The sequence below is a fragment of the Antechinus flavipes genome, chromosome 2 (genome assembly GCF_016432865.1).
Source record: "Antechinus flavipes isolate AdamAnt ecotype Samford, QLD, Australia chromosome 2, AdamAnt_v2, whole genome shotgun sequence".
Taxonomy (NCBI): Eukaryota; Metazoa; Chordata; class Mammalia; order Dasyuromorphia; family Dasyuridae; genus Antechinus; species Antechinus flavipes.
Window position 1 is genome coordinate 606,174,365 of NC_067399.1, and position 22,566 is coordinate 606,196,930.

Genomic DNA, 22,566 nt, shown 5'->3' on the forward strand with positions numbered 1-22,566 from the left:
AATATTTTTTTAAAATCAGCAATAAAATAATTACAGAGATAAATATTAGTATATTTCCTTTCCCATAGGAAGAAATGCAGAAAAATTCTTGAAGGAATACCAAAATGTTACCTCAGTTTCTCATTGTGCAATAGAGATGAATACAAACTTCGTGTTATTTGAACATAAGCTCTTTAAGGTCCTATCAAGCTGGAAAAAAATTGTTATGGAACTGGTGTCACATTTTTGGTTTGGAAACTGATTCATCTAAGTTTAAAAACTTTTATTAATTACAAATTGAATGAAAAAAGGACTCTTAAAGTTTAATGGTGCTGAGGGAGGAGGAGGAGGAGGGGACTATGAACTCTAAGTCACATAACAACATATTGGTGAACAGAACAGGACATTTGAAAGAAAAAACTTCATCTGTGAAAAAACTTTCATCCTAAATTGGATGAAATAGCTGTAACTTAGGGGTTATAAAAATATAAAGAGTGAAAAATTGAAGAAAATGAAAATCTTCATTTAATGCAAAAATTCCCTTTGAAAATGAAACATGACAAAACAAAATCAATTTTCCAAATGATTTTGAATAGATATGGGCACACATAAACTCAGATTTCAAAAACCCTGTTTTGTTTTACATTATGGGTCCAATTAGCAAACAAACTAAAATAATCATTCATAAAATTTGCTGGAGTCTTCTATAACCATTGTGACAGATGATGGTTCTATGTATAAACATAAAAATAGAAAATGTAAAATGTAAATGTAAAAACATTTTAGGACTTGCATACAACAGTACATATGGCATTTCTTTCCATTTTCAGAACCACATGAGGAAGGGAGAACTACTAACATACTCCTAAAGACTAGAATCAACCATCATAACAAAAGTAAATTCAGAAGACTATTAAAACTCTGCAAAAAGGTATGAGAAGATCAGGTCCATCTGTGTAGCTGGTATGTGGAGTAGAATAATTTTAATGCCATATCATCACCCAAAAATGAAACTGGAGAAAGCATTCAAAAACAAAAAAGCCTCCAAAATTCTAGATTTTCAACAAAGGAAAAAAAAGTCAAAAATTTAAGGTGACAGGAATCAAAGTAGGGAGAAAACAAGCTTTTATTAACTTCCTTCTATGTGCCAAGTACCGCACTAAGTGAGCACTTCACAAATATTATCATTTAACCCTCACAACAATCCTGGGAAGTAAGTGCTGTTGTGGTCTCTGTTTTATAATTGAGGAAACTGAGGCAGACAGACATTAGGCGACTTGTCCAGAGTCACACTGCTAGTAAATAGTTGAGGTTGGATTATAACTCAGTTTTTCATGACTCAAGAACTACCATTTTATCTACTGTGCTATCCAGCTTTGTATGCAAAGATCAAAATGAACAATTTCTCATCATTGGAACCACTGTACTAAAGAAACTTAAGAAGGAAACAAATTGGAGAAGAGATGGAACTCCCAAATAATGAGAATATGGAAAATATCGGGCCATCAATATAATCTCACAATCAAAAAGCAAGTTGTATCAAAGGAAAAAAAAAAAAAAGAAAGTTTGCTTTTGATGAGCAAAAGAATATCTGTGTTAAGGGAGGTAACTGAAATACTAGCTTAATAGCAGTAGCTGTATTTCATATAGTACCTCTATGTTCCAGATACTTTATAAATATTATCTTATTTTATCCTTAATAACACTGGAAAAATAGTGTTATTATCTTCATTTGATAGTTGAGAAAACTGAGGCAAAATTACTTATCCAAAGTCATGCACCTAGTTAGTGTCTTAGACTTGGTTTGACTTCAGGTTTTCCTGACTCCAGATTATTAGTATTCTATCCAATGAGCCACCTAACTTCTCTTGTAGCTTCTCTGCAAAACAAAAACATGTTGGAATAGGGAAAAAAAACCACACTTATTGGTTCAAATTCATCAGAATGATGCATAAATTACTAGCAAAGCATTTTCTAAGTTCTCATACACAAGTGTGATACTAACTTTCTTAAGAGAAACTATTACATGTCTATTGACAAATTATGAGAAAACCAATAATCCTTCTCCAAACTGGACAAATATTTGTTTATGTATTTTATGCAAGACACATATCACAGACAAAAAAAAAAAATCTAAGAATATACAAAAAAAAAAAAAAAAATAATAACATTGGCTGAAGAACAAAAAGATGTGCCAAAATGTCCCAGTGGTCCAAAGAGTAACTCATCAATTTGGTGATTATTGAACAAGCTTTCCAAAAAGGCTATAATATTTATATGGCCTTTATTGATTATCATAAAGCATTTGACTTAATTATGAACTCCTGACTCATTCATGTATAACAAAGATATAAAGTAGACCCAAGTAGTGAAAATTTTAGAGTATTTAATGTTTACAAAGCAGGAAGAAGGTTTTCTATCTAAAATATGCCACCAACACAGCAACATCAATAACAATTTATACAAAATATGGTGCTTTTCAGGAACCCATTATGGTTCTGCCTAGTCTTAAATCCATTCTCCTCTCTCTTAAACAGAATTATGCATGTTCCATTTAGAAGCTGTGGGATGTAGTGGATAACATACTGCTTGACATTAGGAAGATTGGTAACAAATCTCACCTCAGATAAATGAAGTCATTTAAATTGTATGTGCCTCAGTGTCCTTATCTATGAAATGAAGGCAGTTGGATTCAACAGTCTCTCTTTCTAAGTGGAAATCAGCATGCTAAAGGGCTTGGCAGCCCTCATACAGAGGTAACTATTCTCCCCTGAACATACCCTACATGCCACAAATATTCCATCAGTTAGCACCACATTATCATATGTAGACCCATTAGTTTCAGCAAATGGAGAAGTTTTGAATGGGGAGAATAAGTTTACTTACCTTGACAGTATATTTTCCAGGGATTTACACATTGATAATGAGTTTAATAAATGCATTGCCAAACCTAGTTGAGTGTTTGGGAAGCTCTGAAGGAAAGTGTGGAAGAGCAGAGGTATTAGACTAGTTACAAACTAAAGGTTTACTGTGCCATTGTGGTGACCACGTTGTTTTATGCTGGTGAATATATACCAGTATACATATATGTGCGTGTGTATATATGTATACACACACACACACACACACACACACATATATATTCATGCTGTATACCAATATACCAGTGCCATACCAGGAAACTGAATCAATTCTATTTGAATTGTATTTTAAAGATTGCCTATCAGGATAAGATACCAGACACTGAGGTCCTTTCTTGAGCAAAACTGCTAAGCATTCCAACTCTACTGCAGAGAGCACAACTCTATTGGGCTGGCTACATCATTCAAATGCCAAAGGGATGCTTGCCAAAAAGACTATTTTATGAGAACTCACACAGGACAAGCACTCACAAGATGGTCAGAAAAAGCAATACAAGCACACAATACAAGGTGTCTCTTAAGAACTTTAGAATCAATTGTATGACATGGGAAACTCTGGCACAGGACTGCCCAGCATGGCGTGCCCTCTGCAGAGAAGGTGCTCTGTTCTATAAGCAAAGCAGAACTGAATTAGAGCAGGAGAAATGCAAGACATGCAAAGTTAGAGAATCTACCCCAATTGTGAATGGATCCAGCCATTCTGGAGAGTGATTTGGAACTATGATCAAAAAGTTCTCAAACTGTGCATACCCTTTGATCCAGCAGTGTCTCTATTGGACTTATATCCCAAAGAGATTTTAAAGAAGGGAAAGGGACCTGTATGTGCCAAAATGCTTGTGGCAGCCCTGTTTGTAGTGGCTAGAAACTGGAAACTGAGTGGATGCCCATCAATTGGAGAATGGCTGAATAAATTGTGGTATATGAATGTTATGAAGTATTATTGTTCTGTAAGAAATGACCAGCAGGATGAATACAGAGAGGACTGGTGAGACTTACATGAACTGATGCTAAGTGAAATGAGCAGAACCAGGAGATCATTGTACACAGCAACAAGACTATACCACGATCAATTCTGATGGATGTGGCTCTCTTCAACAATGAGATGATTCAAACCAGTTCCACTTGTCCAGTGATGAAGAGAGCCATCTACACCAAGAGAATTGTGGGAACTGAGTGTGGACCACAACATAGTATTCTTACCCTTTCTGTTGTTGCTTGCTTGTATTTTGTTTTCTTTCTCAGTTTTTTCCTTCCTTCTTGATCTGATTTTTTTTTTTATGCAGCAAGATAACTGTATAAATATGTGTATATATATATATTGGATTTAACATATATTTTAACATATTTAACATGTATTAAACTACCTGTCACTTAGGGGAGGGAGTGGGGGGAGGAGGGAATAATTTGGAACAGAAGTCTTTACAAAGGTCAATGTTGAAAAATTACCCATGAATATGTTTTGTATAAAAAGCTTTAATAAAAAAAGAAGAAAAAAGAAAGAGAATACACCCTCCATGTTCATAGACTTGTGGAAGAACATTCTTAGTACATATTGGTCTCATCAATTAGTCAGATATATTAACTTGACTCTCACATAGTGTTGCTATTTTGGTCTTTTTCAAAAAAGGACAACAGCTAACCAACCAATCTTCCTACTTAAAGAGAGATTAAGACCAAAACATTTTATTTAACCATATGGGAATGAGATGAAATACATATAATCCTGTTGTATTGAAGATGCTTTTAGTGTACCCACAGAATAGGAGTTTATACACCAATATTTTACTGTTACAGAAATCAGTTGCTTTATCCTTTTGTGCAATAGTCTTCAGGTAATTAAACACAAACAAATAATAGCACAGTAGTGGCTGAGGGCATACTACGGTGGGAGAGGCTGAAAGTCCTGTGTCAAAGTCTTAGGTTTGAGGTCAGCTCTGAATTCAGCTGTGGGCCAAGTCTCAATCTTAATTTTCTCAATTATAAAATAGAGGAGTTGAACTGGATGACTGCTTTATACTAAGATCCCAAGATCTGGAACTTTAGGGTTCACAAAGTGCTTTACCGACTTTATTTCCTTTGAGCTTCACCATAGTCCTGTGGGCAGACACTACAAATAGAATTATCCTCAAATTGCAAGTGAAGAAATTGAACCTCAGAGAGGGAAAGAGATTTACCTGTGGTCATAGATGTGGTGTTAAGATTAGGAGTTGAATTTGGTTCCTATTTGACTTTAAGTCCAGTGGTCATGGGATGAAGGATCGAATGGCATAGAACTTCTTTTAAGCTACCAAGAGGTAGTAAGCTGTCTTAGTGAAGGAAAAACATAGATCCTTAAATCATGGAAGTGAAATAAGAAGAAATATCATTTGACAAATCCAAAAAAGAATTAATTGACCCCCTTTTCCCATAAATACCCACAAATCTCCAGAAGTTATGAGAGTTACGCTCATTTTGACCAAGGTCTCAATTAGGTAAGGAAATTCACAGTAAGAAAAAGATGATTGTGGCTATCCAAGGTTAGGACAAAAATCTTCCAACTCTGGTTTTAAATAATCAGCTATAAAAATAGAATTGGTTTTGAAAATTTTAAAATGCCTTCTTCCCCAGAGTCAACCAGGCATGAAAATAACTCCTCTTTGGGAGCTGAAGGCACCCCTCTCCCCAGAAAGGGGAGTATTAACCATTGTCCCCATTTATTGGACAATTTATTGGATTGAAATAGAGCTTTGTCAGGAAAAAAGACATTATTGATTTCTTGAGTCTTAATACATTTTTCATAACTGGGAAAGCAATATGTTGGAAAAATCCTGTGATAATGATCAAATACTGACTAGATGTATAGATTTTATTCTCTTTGATAGTTTTAAGATCCATCATCAATTTAACTTTATACAACTCAAAATAGCTAAAATGTTGTGCCAAGAGAAACAAGTTTGCCACTGGATACCAGTTTATAGAATTGTATCTTCCAGAAACAGAGTTGAGAAATGGAAATTTTCTCTTTCTCTGAGGAAAGAGAAGTATAAAAAAAAATAGAATAGAATCTGCAACTCTGCATTAGGTTGGTGGAGACTAGTTTTCTTTTTAATTTAGCCATTATTCAACTTACAAGGTTTTCACAGAGAATTCAGCTGCCTTAAATGACTGAGCTTTGTAAGAGAGGTAGGCATGAACATCCAGCTTACTCTAATCAGCAATGTGATGCCAAGGAGAATAACCATCTATCCTCAGAACAGCTCGCCTTGGATGAAATACCATTGGTTTCCCTCACAATATAAACCGCAATTGGATGCAACTCAAGTGGAAGCCCGCACTCTGGGTGGGACTGTAAAGCAAGATTGCCTTCTTCTTTGGTTGTGGAACATCCTGAATGCAGTAATATAGTTAGCAGTTAAGCAGCTGTTGAATTTTGGAGTTGCCTTCAGTGATCCTTCATTTACGTATATTCTGCAAAACACAATTGAATAGTTTCAGTTTTCAGATTCTACTTAGTTTTCTGAAAGCAGGAAGACCTGTTATTTAAAATTTTCCATTTACTTCTCTTTCATGTCTCACTTCCACAAAGAGTATCACTTTCAGGTCGTCTATTCAATAAGGCCAAACATGAGATTAAAAAGTGCACCCTAAGTTTTATTGTTTTCCCATGGCATTTGGAAGGACATGTCTTCTATCAGACCCAGTTGTCTAAGTCTATTTTTATTTTATATGTCTAAGTTTGTTTTATAATGAGTAAGTAGCTATAAGTATATTATAGCTAGCAATTAGACATAAGTATATTTGATATATCTATTTCAATTATTCTGAGGATCAAATCCAGTTTAATTCAATTTTAGGAATTATGAAGCAGTTATTATTTGTACAAGCCTGCCATGTGCCAGAGATACAAGGGCAAAAATATAACAGTCCCTGCCTTCCCAGAGTACAAATTCTACTGAGGAAATAGTCATATAATTGGATAGACATGAACATATTTTGAAAAGCATGAAGTTCCAGATAAACAATAAGGTCATATTGTTATTATATTACTTCCATGCTACCCTTAAGCAAAACTACCCTAGTCATTGTATTGGGATTAAAATCTCAAGGCCATGAATTTTTTCAAGTTTCATGATTTACTGTGTGACCATGGAAAAATCATGTTGCTCTCTGTTCTTCAGTTAAATTGGGAGAAGTAGGATTACTCGTTTCTTCACAAGAATAACATAAGACTTAGGTCAATTCATGTTTGTTTATGTCTCTGTGGTTGTGTATGGCAGAGAGTAGAGTGGGAAATGTTCCTTTCTTGGTGAAAATTTCCCCAACCCCCTATGTTAGAAATAATCTTTCTTTGGAAGTTTCATCACTCTTAGTCTCTCTCTCTCTCTTTCATGTCTTTAATGGATATTAGTCTGTATCATATTTATTTACTCATCTATCATATCCCCCAAACTCATTTCTAGATTGTTTCACATGGACAATAAAGTCCATGGCTTCTATCTCTTTTTTTCAATCAGTCTCTTTAAAGTTTTTTTTTTTTATTATACCTTTTTACAAGATATATGCATGGGTAATTTTTCAGCATTGATAATTGAAAGACCTTTTGTTCCAACTTTTCCCCTCCTTCCCCCCATCCCCTCACCCAGATGGCAGGTTGACCAATACATGTTAAATATGTTTAAGTATAAGTTAAATACAATATATGTATACATGTCCAAACCGTTATTTTGCTGTACAAAAAGAATAGGACTCTGAAATAGTGTACTATTAGCCTGTGAAGGAAATAAAAAATGCAGGTGGACAAAAATAGAGGGATTGGAAATTCTATGTAGTGGTTCATGGTCATCTCCCAGAGTTCTTTCCCTGGGAGTAACTGGTTCAGTTCATTACTGCTCTATTGGAACTGATTTGGTTCATCTCATTGTTGAAGAGGGCCACGTCCATCAGAATTGATCATCATATAGTATTGTTGTTGAAGTATATAATGATCTCCTGGTCCTGCTCATTTCACTCAGCATCAATTCATGTAAGTCTCTCCAGGCCTTTCTGAAATCATCTTTCTGGTCATTTCTTACAGAACAAAAATATTCCATAACATTCATATACCACAATTTATTCAGCCATTCTCCAATTGATGGGCATCCACACAGTTTCCAGTTTCTGGCAACTACAAAGAGGGCTGCATGGCTTCTATCTTAATCAAGCTTATGTGGTACCCTATATATAGTAGATGTAGTTCTTGCATTTCGTTTTGCAAAGGTTCTTGAATTTCTAGTGCCATGGGGAACATCAATTATTAATCTAATTCTGATTCCCACTTAGAATCTACCACCACCACCACCATTACTGCTGCTGCTATCATCAACAGACTACTACGACTAGCTAGCTAACTAGTATTTATATAGCATTTTAAGGTTTACAAAGTACTTTATACATGTAATCTCATTTGATTGTTAACATTGCTGTAAAGCAAGGGAGCTATTTTTACAATAATAATCGTTATTATTGTTATTATTTCACAATTGAAGAAACTGAAGGTGAGAGGGATTAAATGATTTGCCCAAGGGCAGTCTCCACTTAGATTATTACAGTTAAAAGAAGCCAGAAACACCAGTTAGTCCATTTTCTTCATTTTACAGAAAAAGAAAACTTAAAAATAAAATGACTTCCTCCTGTCATCCTGCTAATTAGAGCTGGAACTAGTCTGCGCTTGCATTCTGGATCTCAGACCAGGGCACAGATAAATGAAGGGAACTGTCACCGAGTTTACATTACTATATGAACAAACAGCCCAATTAAAGATCTGGAAAAGGTCAACCTTTCTTCAATCTGTGAAATTCCTTCAATTAGCAACTAGCTATTTATTTTTGGATTTCTTATTTGCATGACAGAATTTGCCAACCAATTGTCAGAGCTAGTGATAATAAAATTCATGACACTGTCCTTCTGCCTAAAGGTTGTGTTTGCTGTTTATTTGTGTTACTGAATTTTCAAAGTCTCTGAAATCCAGGATACATCATCTCACTTTTACTAACACCAATTTTTAAGTCATTTAACAATTTTCAAAATTCAAATATACTCTCTTGAGGGAACTTTGGAAATTTTCTCCTTCTGTCAGTAGTGTATTTTCAATTTACCAAGCATCTAATACATGACCACCATGAAGGAGCTTTCTGATAAAAGTTTAACAACAGCTCCTAATATCCCTTTCCCCCACATCTCATCCTATGTATGCAGAGTACTTTTAAGTTTAATCTGAATTATTAACATTTTCTCCTTTCATAAATCTAGATAAGCTACAAAACAATGATACCAAATTCTGATTTAGAGCATTTAAAACTGGCCCACAAACCAGAATTGGTCATTTGGAAGAATCCTTCCTCCATTCCTTCATTCTTTCCTTCTTTTTGTCCTTCCTTCCTCCTCTCCTTCCATCCTTCCCTTCTTCCTTCATTCCCTTTCCTCCCTCTGCCCATATAGCATCATGCCCTCAACTCCAGATGCTCTTAAAAGCATTTTTTCTTTTCTTTTGCATCACTGAATCCTTTCAAGATATTTTGAGGTTTACTGGCTAGATTTCTTTCTTCAGGACCATGTCTTAAAGTTTAAGTTCTCAAACTATGGCCCGCAAGCCAGATGCGGCAGCTGAGGACATTTATACCCCTCACACAGGGCTATGAAGTTTCTTTATTTAAAGGCCCACAAAACAAAGTTTTTGTTTTTACTGTAGTCCAGCCCTCCAACAGTCTGAGGCTCAGTGAATTGGCCTCCTATTTAAAAAGTTTGAGGACCCCTGTCTGATTCTCATTGGCCATTAATAAGTCCTAGACCAATCCCCATTTGATCATTGTTCTGCTTTGGTCAGAAAAACCTGAGGGCCTTTCCCTCCCAAATTTATTTATTTGTTTGTTTGTTTGTTTAGGGTGGTGATTTTTGTTTGTTTGTTTGTTAGGTGAAAGAGGAGATTCTTTGCATCAATTTCTATCTGGCTTTAATCACTGAATGGGTTCTCAGATAAACTCAGACTCAGATAAACTGAGACTTGTGGAAGATCTTAAAAAAAGGCCAAGTCTCCGATTTCATCGAGAGTCATCTCCCGTAGTCTTGATTTATGTGTAGCCCCAGGCAACTTCTTGCCAGCCCCACCCCTCCCCACATCAAACCAGAATGATGCTTCCTATTTGCATACGCAATCTGCTCAATTCCTAACAAACTAGGCGGAATTCTTGCCCTTCTAGCCTCTATCCTAATCCTCCTAATTATTCCCCTTCTTCACACAGCCAACCAAGGAAGCCACTTAATTTAGATGGTTCTGGAGGGAAAGGTGAGGCAGGTGACCTTGCAAGGTCCGCCCTCCCTTAAACCCAATTCATTTGCATGTCACAGCATCACCTCCCTGATGTCATGGTCCAGTTTGAGAATAAAGGATAAACAACAAGGTACAAATGCTTACCTTGAAATTTTAACAATTGACACTCCAGAGTCTGTTAAAGTTGGCTCTAGCAGTATGCCAGAGACTGCTGGGCTCTGGACAGATAAATCCCAAAGAAGAAATACAGCTTCTATCCTCCAGGAGTTTCTATTTTGCTAGAAGAAATAGGACATTTATAGAGTAAAGGATTTAGAGCTGGAAAGAGCCTTAGAAACCACTGAGTCTGACCCTCTCATTTTGCTGAGGAGACTTAATGAGAGATAGAGAGTGACTTACCCAGAGTCACAAAGCTATTAACTCCCTGGGGCAGGATTTGAACCCTGGTCTTGCATAGACCAAATCTAATACCATCCTGTATAATATAATTTGAAGAGAGAGCATTTTGGAATTAATTTATTATATTATGCTATGGGAATGTTTGCTTTATTCCATAAATTAAAAATAAAATAAAATAAAAAGAATTCTGGGAATCAGGAGAGGTTCCCCATAGGAAGAAGCACCTAAGATGAATCTTGAAGGCAGGTAAGAATTTGTAAATGTAGAAATAAAGAGGGAGGAAAAGACTTGGAGGAAGAAGGAAAAAGGTTAGTTCAGGAGAAAACAAATAGGCCATTTGGACTGTAATGCAGAGTACGTGCAGGAAGTGTAAAGTGAAATAAATCTGGACAGATACACTGGAGTCAGACTGTGAAGGACCCACACTGATAAAATGCATTTTATCCCAGCAGCCATAGCTGTAGATTCTTAAGGAGAATGTTCACAACTGTGCTTTAAAAAGGATGTTTTGGAGAATTGGAAAAAGAAAAACACTGAAATCTAAACTACAGAATCATAGGATCTCACAGAATATCAGAAAGGTGACTTTAAAGACAAGCCAATCCCATATTCTCATTTTGTAGACAGGGAAAAGAAGGTCCTAGAGCAAGCTGCTCCACACTTAGTAACTTTCAAAGTAGGACATAATCCAGGTCTCCTATTGTCAACACACCGTAAATAAGCACATTGCTTCTCAGTGTTTTTGGTAATCATAAAGCCCTAAAATGTGTTCAATATATTCCTTTCTAACACATTCCAGTGTATTTCCACTAAAATGTAACTTCTTGGAAACTGGGAACTATCTTTAATTTTGCTCGAATTTGTATCCCTAGTACTAAGCACAATAACTAGTAAATAGATCTACTTATAGATCCTTTCTTCCTCTTTTTCCTTCTCTTTTTTTTTTTTAATCTTTTTTTGAAATGGTATTTTGGCGTACGAATCTTAGATTTTTCCCTCAGCTTTTAAGTTTCTAAACCCATGCACCCACTTAGTTTGAGTAGGAGCTCACATGCAGCCCATTGCAGATTACAAGAATCTAATTGGTGGAGAGCTCTCTGTTTCAATGTGTCTCTATTTCTCTCCATGTCTCTTTGTCTCACTTCCTCTGTGTTTGTCTGTCTAGTCTGCTTTTCTTTCTCTATGTCTCTATGGCTCTCTTCCTCTCTCTTTGTCTCTCTGTTTCTCTCTGTCTCTGTCCGTCTCTCTGTCTCTGTCTCTCTCCATGTGTTTCTCCATGTCTCATTGTCTCTCTTTCTTCTTCTGTATATCTATGTCTCTATTTAGTTTGTCTCTCTCTGTGTCTCTATGCCTTCATCTCTCTCTGTCTCTTCATTTTGTCTTTCTGTCTCTTTGTGTGTGTCTCTCTGTTTCTCTCTGTTTTCTCTGTCTGTCTCTATGTGTTTATCTCTCTGTCTCTGTCTCTCTTTGTCTCTCTTCCTCTGTGTCTCTATGTCTCTATCTCATTTGTCTCTTTCTGTGTCTCTGTGCCTCTATCTCTGTGTGTCTGTCTCTCTCTCTATGTCTGTCTCTTTCTCTCTGTCTCTGTCTTTGTGTGTGTGTCTCTGTTTGTCTCTCTTTGTCTGTCTGCCTCTCCCTCTCCCCCTTTTCTCTTTTCCTCCTTCTGCTCTCACTTTTCATATTAATCAGTATTTTCTCCCTATATTATGTACATTTCTAACAGGATCCTGATTTGTTGGGTCCTTTGTTGTTAAGTGTGTACAATGGGTTGTTTATTCATTAGAAGATCATTGAGATGTCCTAGGATCATAGATATAGAGCAGAAGGGAACTTAGGGGTTGCTTTGTTGTTCTCTATTCCCTCTCCCTCTCCCCCCCCCATTTTACAAATGAGGAAACTGAGTCCCAGAGCAATAGATAAAGTGAATTGTCGAAGGTCCTACAGCTAGCATATGGTCAGGTTAGGATTCCAAATTCATCATTTTTCCACCCAACTACACTTTCAAATTATAGTGTATAAAGACAAAGCCCTTAAGATAAGAGCTGCCAGATAGAAAAGCCAAACTTTGCCTCTTTTGAGGGGTGGAGTTTGACAATATATTCAGAATTTTATTTGCATAAATTATACTCCTCAAATCTTACATGAGCTAAAAATTTATTGTTAAATTAATTATGTAAGAGAATTATGAGATTTTTCTATTGGACAAATTACAGTACTAAAGCAATAGGGGATTGGGATTTTGCTCGTTAACACTACAGATAATAAAGACCAGAATGTAAGGGAGGTGACTGAAGAATAGAGAACTTGTCTCCTTATCTAAGTTTTATTCTCACTGGTGACAAACCAAAGAAACTCTTGGGACAGTCTAAGGCTATGTTTAACAAAGGATGGCAATCATAGGACAATAGATTTTGAACTAGAGAAGATCTAAAAGACATCAAAACCAACCCCCTCATTTTCTAGATGGGAAAATTGAGACCTAGGAAAATTGATTTGACTGAAGTTACATAAGTGGTAGGTGGTTTCTGAACCTAGGTCCTAAGCCCCAGGGCCTATATTTTTACTATGATATAATATTGTCTTGATCTCAGACATAAAAGTTCAGACAGAAAGAAAGAAAAAGAAAGAAGGAAAAAAGGAAGAAAAGAGGGAAGGAAAGAAGGAAGGAAGGAAGGAAGGAAGGAAGGAAGGAAGGAAGGAAGGAAGGAAGGAAGGAAGGAAGGAAGGAAAGAAGGAAGGAAGGAAGGAAGGAAGGAAGGAAAGAAGGAAGGAAAAAAGGAAGGAAGAAAGGAAGGAAGGAAGGAAGGAAGGAAGGAAGGAAGGAAGGAAGGAAGGAAGGAAGGAAGGAAGGAAGGAAAGAGAAGAACAACAACCAGAACCTTTGTCTGGCTTTTGTTAAATGATTGTAGGATCTCTGACTAAATACTTGTCTACCTTTTCTTCTCAAGTAGAAGTTCTAAGAAAACTGAAGCTGAAATAGCAGACAGGCATCCCTGAAAAGATTTGTTTTGACACTAAAAAGAAGGTATAATGCTAAAAAAAAAAAAAAAAAAAAAAAAAAAGCCATCTGCGAATATCTGAGCAACACCAAATACCATTTGAGGATAGGGAGCTATCTTCCTAGTATCAGAAGGCCAGTGTGGATCAGAGAAATAGTATCTCCTGAGGACCAGTTGAACAATACCTCCCGAGAGAGGCACTGCAATGACCTCACCAGAAAAATCAGTAATCCTGCAGCATTGGAGAGGTTGAAAAGGATTAGGATTAGACTTGGTTAGTATTTGAATGGGAGGTTATTGGGGAATATCAGTTGCTGGAGGTTTAGGGAGTTAAAATGAGATAAAGCATATTTGAATTCTGATTCTTCTACTTGAAAACTGTGTCACCTTGAGAAAGGCACTTAACTTGGCTCTGCATCAGTTCAAGTCTGTTATTTTATGGAGGAGGAAAATGTAATGTGTAGCAAGTGACTGAAAGCCAAAATTGGGGCTCAAGTATTCTGATCCTAAATGCAATTTGGTCTCTCCAATACTTACCATTGTCCTCCTCATTGGGGCTGGTGATCACAAACAGTTCCTGTAGATTTGATTCTCATCTACATCAATATTCAGAATATATTTATTTTAGGAAGAACTATTGAGGTTGTTTGGCCCACATAGGGGAATGCTAGTGCCCTTACAAAAAATGGAGTGAAAGGCATAGTTCAAATTCTAATGCACAAGCTTTGTTTCATTCTGTCAAAGAAAAAGATTCCCTGGAAGTGTTCTATATATTATCATTAAACTCAATCAAGGATACAATAGAAAGTTGTAATGATGTACACAAATAAAGAGACAGAGAAGCTAAATAGGAAAAAAAAATCAGAACTGGAAGCAATTTGGTATGATAAAAGGCAGAATGACATAATAGAAATAATACTGAGTTTTTAGCAAAGAATTCAGTCCAAGTTCCTGAATTTAATTTTTGACTCTGAACTTGCTCCCTATGTGACCTTAGTAACAGTAAGTCACTTAAAACTCTGTGTCTCAGTTTTCCCATCATTAAAATGATGGGGTTGCTCTAGATGTCCTTTGATGTCCTTTTTTAGGTCAAAATTCTGTGTCTCAGTTTCCCCATTTCTAAAATGATGATTATTGGATTGAAGAAGTTTCCCTTCTAGCCCTAAATCCTACCATTCTATGAAAAGCTATGGTCATATTTATAATTGGTATTTTTAAGTTTACATAATATTTCCTTCAAAATCAACCCTTGGAAATAAGTAGTGTAACATTATTATTTCCATATTAGAGATGAGTAATGTGACAAAAGTGAAATGACCTGCCTGGTGTCACATAGGTAATAAACATTAGAGCCAGAAAGCAAACCTTGTTCCCTTGCCTTCAAAACAGCAATTTACTCATTACTATAATTCCCCTAAAGTAAACTGAACACAGCTGATAATTCTCCAAAAATTGAATTCATAAGGGTATACTGTGTTTTAGGCTAGGTCAGTCTCATAAATCTACAAGGATTACTTTTGATCATTAGTCCTCTCATCTGTGCCTTGTTCTGTTTATTACCTGTCTTTTGGTGACATGAAGCTCTGAAGGTTAGCTAACATATAGATTCAAAGATCCAAGGTGTAAAAAGATCTCAAGAAGGTAGAAAATTGGTTTGAGTGGAATTATTTTAATAGGAGATATGAGGAGGATTCTGGGGAGATGGCAGATTAGGTTGGTAAATTTCAAGTTTTCCAGATTTCCCCCACAAACAGAACAAATTTGTGCCTCAGGGCAAACATAGACTGATGAAAAAGTCTTGAAGTAGAACTAGGGTTCTCTTGATACAACCCGAGAAGATCCAAAGAAAGACTCAGAGCCAGGATTAACCCAAGTGAAGTCTCCAGGTTATCTCCAAAGGAAACACTAAGTGGGGGGCCATAGGACTACCTTGGTGTGCTTGGAGCCTCAGCAGGAACCACAGAAACTTTCACCTCCTGAACTGTGGGAGAAGGCAAGGTCTGAGTCCAGGAATTCTGAGGGAACCTCTATTGACTTACAATGAACATGACATGGTTACCAGCACCATGTATACTTATTTTGTATTTAATTTATACTTTAATATATTTAACATGTATTGGTCATCCTGCCATCTAGGGGAAGGGTGGGAGGAAGGTAGGGGAAAAATTGGAACAAAAGGTTTGGCAATTGTCAATGCTGAAAAATTACCCATGCATAATAAAAAGCTATTAAAAAAAAAAAAAGAAGAAGAAGAAGTTACCAGCACCTAGTGAAAGCAGAAACAGCAGGGCAGGAATGCTGCTGGCTGTAGGCAATTGCAGGAGAGTGGAATACTTGGTGTGGGGTTCCAGGTCAGAGAGGAAAGCTAAAGTGAAAATAGAATTACCATCGCCTCCCCACCCCACAGTTAGAGGTGCTTACACTAATCCTTTATTTAAAAAAAAAAAAAAGAATTGACAAAAAAGAAAGAACCTCCCCATCCCACTGCCTTGAAATATACTGTGGGAATAGGGAAGACCAGGACTCATCTTCAGACAAGGATATTGAAGTAAAAAGAGTATCAACCCCAAAGAATAACATGAAATGGCTCAGTGCTCAGAGATAATTTATAGAAGGATTCAAAAAAAGGATTTAAAAATCAAATGAGAGACATTGAGAAAAGATAAAAATAAATGAATAAAAATCATCAAAGAAAAACAAGATTATGAATAAAAAAGGTTATCCAACTAGAAAAAAGATAGAGTCTTAAAATGAAAATAAGTCTTTGAAAATTAGAATTGGGCAAGGGGAAGCTAGTGATGCTGTGAGAGAACAAGAAATTAAAAAATACTCACGCCCATACCAAAATAAGATCAAAATGGGTACATGATTTGGGCATAAAGGATGATACTATAAACAAATTAGGAGAGCAAAGGATAATTTATCTATCAGGTACTGAAAAAAGGACAGATTTATGAACAAAGAAGAACTAGAAACATTGTGAAAAGTACAATGGACAACTTTGATTACATTAAATTAAAAAGGTTTTGTATAAACAAAACCAACAGAAACAAGATTAAAAGGGAAGTCCAAAATTGGGAAAAAATCTTTACAAACAGTGTTTCTGATAAAGATCTCATTTCTAAAATATATAAAGGATGGTGTCAAATTTATAAGAATACAAGTCATTCCCTAATTGATAAATGATCAAAAGAAGTGAACAATTTTCAGATGACAAAATTAAAGCCATCTATACTTATATGGAAAAAATGCTCTAAATCACTATTGATTAGAGATATACAAATTAAAACAACTCTGAGGCTTCACCTCACACTTCTCAGATTATCAATGATTACAGGAAAAGATTGGAGGGGATTTGGGAAAACTGGAACACTAATGCATTGTTGGTGGAATTGTGAAATAATCCAACCATTCTAGAAGGCAATCTAGCACTGTGCCCAAAAGGCTATCAAACTGTGCATATCCTTTGACCCAGCAATGCCATTACTGGATCTGTAGCCCAAGGAGATCTTAAAGGAGGAAAAAAAAAAAAACCCATATGTGCAAAAATGTTTGTAGCAGCTCTTTTTGTGGTAGCAAAGAATTGGAAAAAGAGTGGATGCCCATCAATTGGGGAATGGCTGAACAAACTGTGGAACACAAATGGAATGGGATGGAATATTATTGTTCTTTTAAAATGATGAACAAGCTGTTTATAGAAAGACCTGGAAAGATTTACATGAACTGATGCTGAGCAAAACAAGCAGAACCAGGAATACATTGTATACAACAACAGAAAGAATGTCCATTGATCAACTCTGAAAGATTTTATTTTCCTCAGTGGTTCAGTGATCAAATAACTGATTATTGGACAATAAATTCTGAACAGAAAATGCCATCTGCATCTAGAAAAAAGACTAAGGGGACCAAAATTAAATCCACACATGCTATGTTCATTTCTTTTTTTCTGTTCTTTTCTCTCATGGTTTTCCCTTGTGCTCTGATTTTTCTTTCTTGTTCTGATTTTTCTCTCCCAGCATGATTCATAAAAGAATGTGAATTAATAATTTAAAAAATTACTAGAAAAAACAAATAGCAAACATTATAAAGAATAAAAAATAAAATGTGAAACATAAGAAAAACAACAGATCTGGAGAACAGTTCAAGAAGAGAAAATATAAGAATAATAGAACTGCCTAAAAGTTGTGGCCAAAAAAAGATCCTTGACACAACAATGCAAGAAATAATCCAAGAAAATGTTTCTGCAGTGATAGAACATGAGGGAAAAATTCACTGATCACTACCTCAATGAGATCCTTTGGGGAAAATAGGAATATTATTGGCAAATTGCCAAAACCTCAGATCAGATAGAAATTTTGCAAGAAACAAGAAAATAACAATTCAAATATTTTGGAGCTACAACTAAAATTATACAGGATTTAGCAGCAGCCACAATAAAAGACCCCAGGTTCTGGACCATTCCTACTGACAATTAAAAGAACTAGGCCTCTGGCCAAAAATATCATATCTAGAAAAATTATCTATACTATTGAATGAGAAAGAAAGCACTTTCAACAAATTTGCAGATTATCGGAACTTTATATCAACCAAACCTGAACTTAATAGAAAATTTAACATATAAGAGCCAATCTCAAAGATCACTTTCAAGAAACTCATGGACAAACTGTTTAAACACTGACAAATTGTTTATTTTTTTTTTTTAACATGGGAAATGTATATCACATGTTTAAGACTGACATCAACAACAGAGTAGCAGTTAAGATAAAAATAGTAATTATGTTATACAAATGAGGTGCAGGGGGAGAATAGCTATAGAAGCATTAGAGCGGGGAGGAAGGCTCAGAGTTCTGAAAACCTAATCACATCAGGGGATTAAATAGTCAACTATATATATATATATATTATGAATAGTAAAACATCCTCCAGTATAGCATCCTCCAAAATCTATAAAGAAATAAGGGGGAAGGGATGGGCAGATAGGGAAATAAAGAGTGAGGGAAGAAGACAAGAGAAGGATCCATGGGTGGGGGTAGGTTAAGTAATAGCAATATAAGTTAATAAGCAGGATAAAGCAAAGAGACAGCAGGGATAGGAAAGATGTGGGGTGGGTATGTGTGTGTATGTATGTATATGTATATATCTACATATCTATACAGAAATATATCCTTTCTTAACTGTAGCCTTTTTGGTGGTGGTAGGAGGGTGAAAGGGGGAAAAATAAAGTTAAAAAAAGGTGTGCAATAGAGAACAAAACAACAATTTTCAGGAAAGTAAAGAATAGATGGATATTCATGAATATCATTTCTACTATTAATATATATGCTTTCTTGAACTTGTAATTTGTTATTTGATGTTTTTAATTGTCCTTGATGTTCTGTTGGGTACATGACAATGTTCTCGTTTTGTTTTGCATTCTTTTTTTGTCTTTCTTTTTTCATATTTTGTGTTTTTTAAATAAAATAAATTTAAAAAAAATAAGAGATGAGTGAAAAATCTTATGTGGAGGTCCAAAAAGTCAACTTTACATGTACATGGTAGAAGAATACCTTAATACTAGTTCATCTGAAGAAAAAAAAAAAGACCCTGGGGTTTCAGAGGGCAGTGAACCCATGAGAAGTCACTAATGGGCTATGTCAGCCAAGAAAATTAATGTAAGCTCTGGTTACATCAAGGAAAGCATAGAATCTAGGAACGAAGAAGTAATCATCCTCCAGTGTCCTACTTTGGTCATACCACAGCTGGAGTCTGACACTCAGTTTCAGATGCCACATGAAATAAATTGCATGTGTATGATTCTATAGCTTTTTAAAATTGAACCTATTTAAACTTAATTGACTTGTCCTGCAACTTCCTAAGTCATGATTCTTTGCTTCTGAACTTAACTCAGAAATTTAGCTGTCCTGTAATGAGTTAAGTTTAGGAATAGTTTTCATATTAATCACTCTCCTGTTCTTGTGTCAAGGAAATCTTCTACCCTTGAAGGAAACAGGTGGACACCTGGAAGTCTGATTTAATATCTTTACTCACTAACTATCCTTCAAGGATGTCTGGTTTGTTATCCAAAGAAGTCTGGTTTGATATCTTTGTCCTTGCAGATGCAGCTGAACTCAAAAAATGGACATTTCTGAGTCACAGTAGGAAAGAAGGTTGTTTTTGTTTTTTGTTTTGTTTTGTTTTTGTAAGCTCTCACTCTCAATTCCTGTCCAATCCTATTTTTTTTTTGTCTATGATATGAGCCCACTTTCCTTGATATAACTAATCTCCACCTCCATGATGCTGTAACCAATTGCTTTCCCATCTACCCAACTCTCTCTCTCTTTCTCTTTATTTTTATTTTTTGTATTTTCCAAAACTATATGAAGTTTGTAAGTAAGTACTCCTCGGGATCTTTGGCCACTGAGAGACCATTGATCCATTTTATTGGTTTCTCCTAGCCTACCTAATAAATTGCTCATGCTCAGTTTACTTCAATTTTTAAATTTAACACATTTTAGTAAACAACATTGATAAGTGATCAGAGAATTCAGAAGACTATAAACCAGAATGGTTGCAGGCTCGAATCTTTATCTTTATGCTCAGAAATACTTTGAAATTATGGGACTATAGTAACTAAAAATTCACTCATAGTCAACTATTGCCTTATTCCATAGTTGGAACACCTAAATAACACAGGTTATGTAAAAAAACTGTTTGAAGTAATCTCAACATTCAGGGTATTAGATTGAAATGTTCCAGAAATAAATACTATTTAAGCACTTCCACTTTTCCAAGGCCTCTTGAATAGAGAGAATGGCTAATTTTGCAATTAATAAATGGTCTTAAACTAAACTTAAATGGATAGGTATGAGTAGATTTAATTCAGATGTTCATTACATATACTACTATGGTTAAGAATCCCTTAGAAGAAATGGAGTAACTCTCATTGTCAATAAAAGAATTACAAAAACTATACTGGGACACAGGATTCACTAGAAAAGACCCTGATGTTGGGAAAAATTGAAGATAAAAGGAGACAGTTGTGGCAGAGGATGAGCTAGATCGAGAATGTCATAGAAACAAAGAATATTAAATTGAACAGACTTTAAGAAACAGTAAGGGATAAAAAGGCTTGACGTGCCATGGAGTCATTAAGAGTGGACATGACTTAACAATTAACCAACAATTCATAATGCTGTGAGTTAGCCACTATTCTCACATTATACTGATGAAGAAGTTGATGCTGAGTTATGTAAAGTGTCTGAGAGTGATAAAGCATTTGTTGAGGGTTAACTGTGTAACAGCTTATTTAAATAGTTGTTTGATTTATGAGATAGGGTTTGAACCCAGATCTTTTCTAATTATAGGCCCAATCCACAATTTGTTTCACCATTTGCATTTCTTTAATTCAAAGAACCTGTAGTCTCCTGAGAACAAGTAGTTGGAAGTACCAGCAAGAGAATTCTATGTACTCCAGACTCTGTAATGAATGGCAGTAACGGACTATTATTATGAATAATATTCATTCATATAGTGCTTTAACACTTATAAATGTCCATGCTCACGGTAGCCATGTGAAGTGAGCCATGAAATATTATTATGCCCATTGTAAATATGAGGAAATAGGTTTAAAGAGATGATTAATTTTTCTCTAGCAATAAAAAGAGCAAGTTTCAGGGGAGGAACTTAAATTCAGGTTTCCTGATTTTAAGACCAGAGAATTTCCCACTATCAGTCATAGATAACTTTACATGACAAATATTTTCTCCCTATCCCTAACAATCACATTTCTGCCCCCAACAACATATCACAAGGTCATTTCCCATTTTTTCCCTATTTCTTAACCTCCAGAGGATAAGTTTCAATGTATTGAAATGCCTTCATTTCTGTAATTGGGTACTGACAGATATGAAAACACATGGAGGAATAAGTTTCCCATTGAAATGCACAGTTGAAAGCTGAATCTTATCTACATTTTCTAGGGATGTGGCTGGCTTAAAAGCATAGAGCTCCTTTTTATTTCTGGGATTCATTTACAAAGTACCTTTTGGAGAACAAATCAACCTTCCTGGATGGCCACAATGGGAAGGTTTAATTGCCCCATAATGGAAACTGGAGGAAGCAAACTTGGCTTAGGAAAAATGCTAGAGTTCACCTGGATTTTTTTTTTTCCGTTTCCCTGACAACCTCTCTAATCAGAACATTATACTTGAGACTCAGACCCTTAGGGCTAACAAATAGAAACTCCTAAGGATTAGGTATTATCTTAACTTTTCCCCCCATTCTTTCCAAGAAAAGATGTTTTGCCATAGCCTAGACCCTACAAAAGGAGGAGATGTAGGAGAATTTCTTACTTACTTCAGTGCTGGAGAATTTATTCCAAAAATCAAAGCAAACCTATTAGAAAAAAAGCTTGATCATCCTGCCAATTAGCTTTTCCAACAGGCAAGTAGGCACCATAAGCCACAAAGTCCCTCTCCCCATCTCCTATTCCTGCCTTCTTCTTGGGTCTTGCTAATCTTCTTGGTTTCCTGCTCTCTCTGGCTTTTTCAATCGTGGTTCTAGAGAAGACTTTTTGAGGCAAGTGGAGTTAAACGACTTGCCTAAAGTCACACAAGGCCTGAGATCAGGTTTAAGTTCAGGTCCTTCTGACTCTTGAGCCAGTGCTCTATCCACTACACCCCTAGCTGTTCCCTGACTATTAAAGTCCTTTAAAACCATCCTTCAAATACCACCTCCCCTATAAAGCCTTCCCTAGTACTCCTAGTTGGTAATGACCTTTTCCCCTTGGGATATCATAACTTGAACTGAAATGTATTATTTTATATTATGATTATGATTAATTGTATAATTTACCACAAATTCCTAAAAGTAATAAGTTCAAGGAGGGAAGGGGCTTTGTCTTATGAAAATTTGCACATTGTGCTGCACAGTAGTTAGTGCTTAATAACCTTTATTAGAAGCCTATAATGTGACCAGCATACATTGTGCTACACTTTGGGGATAC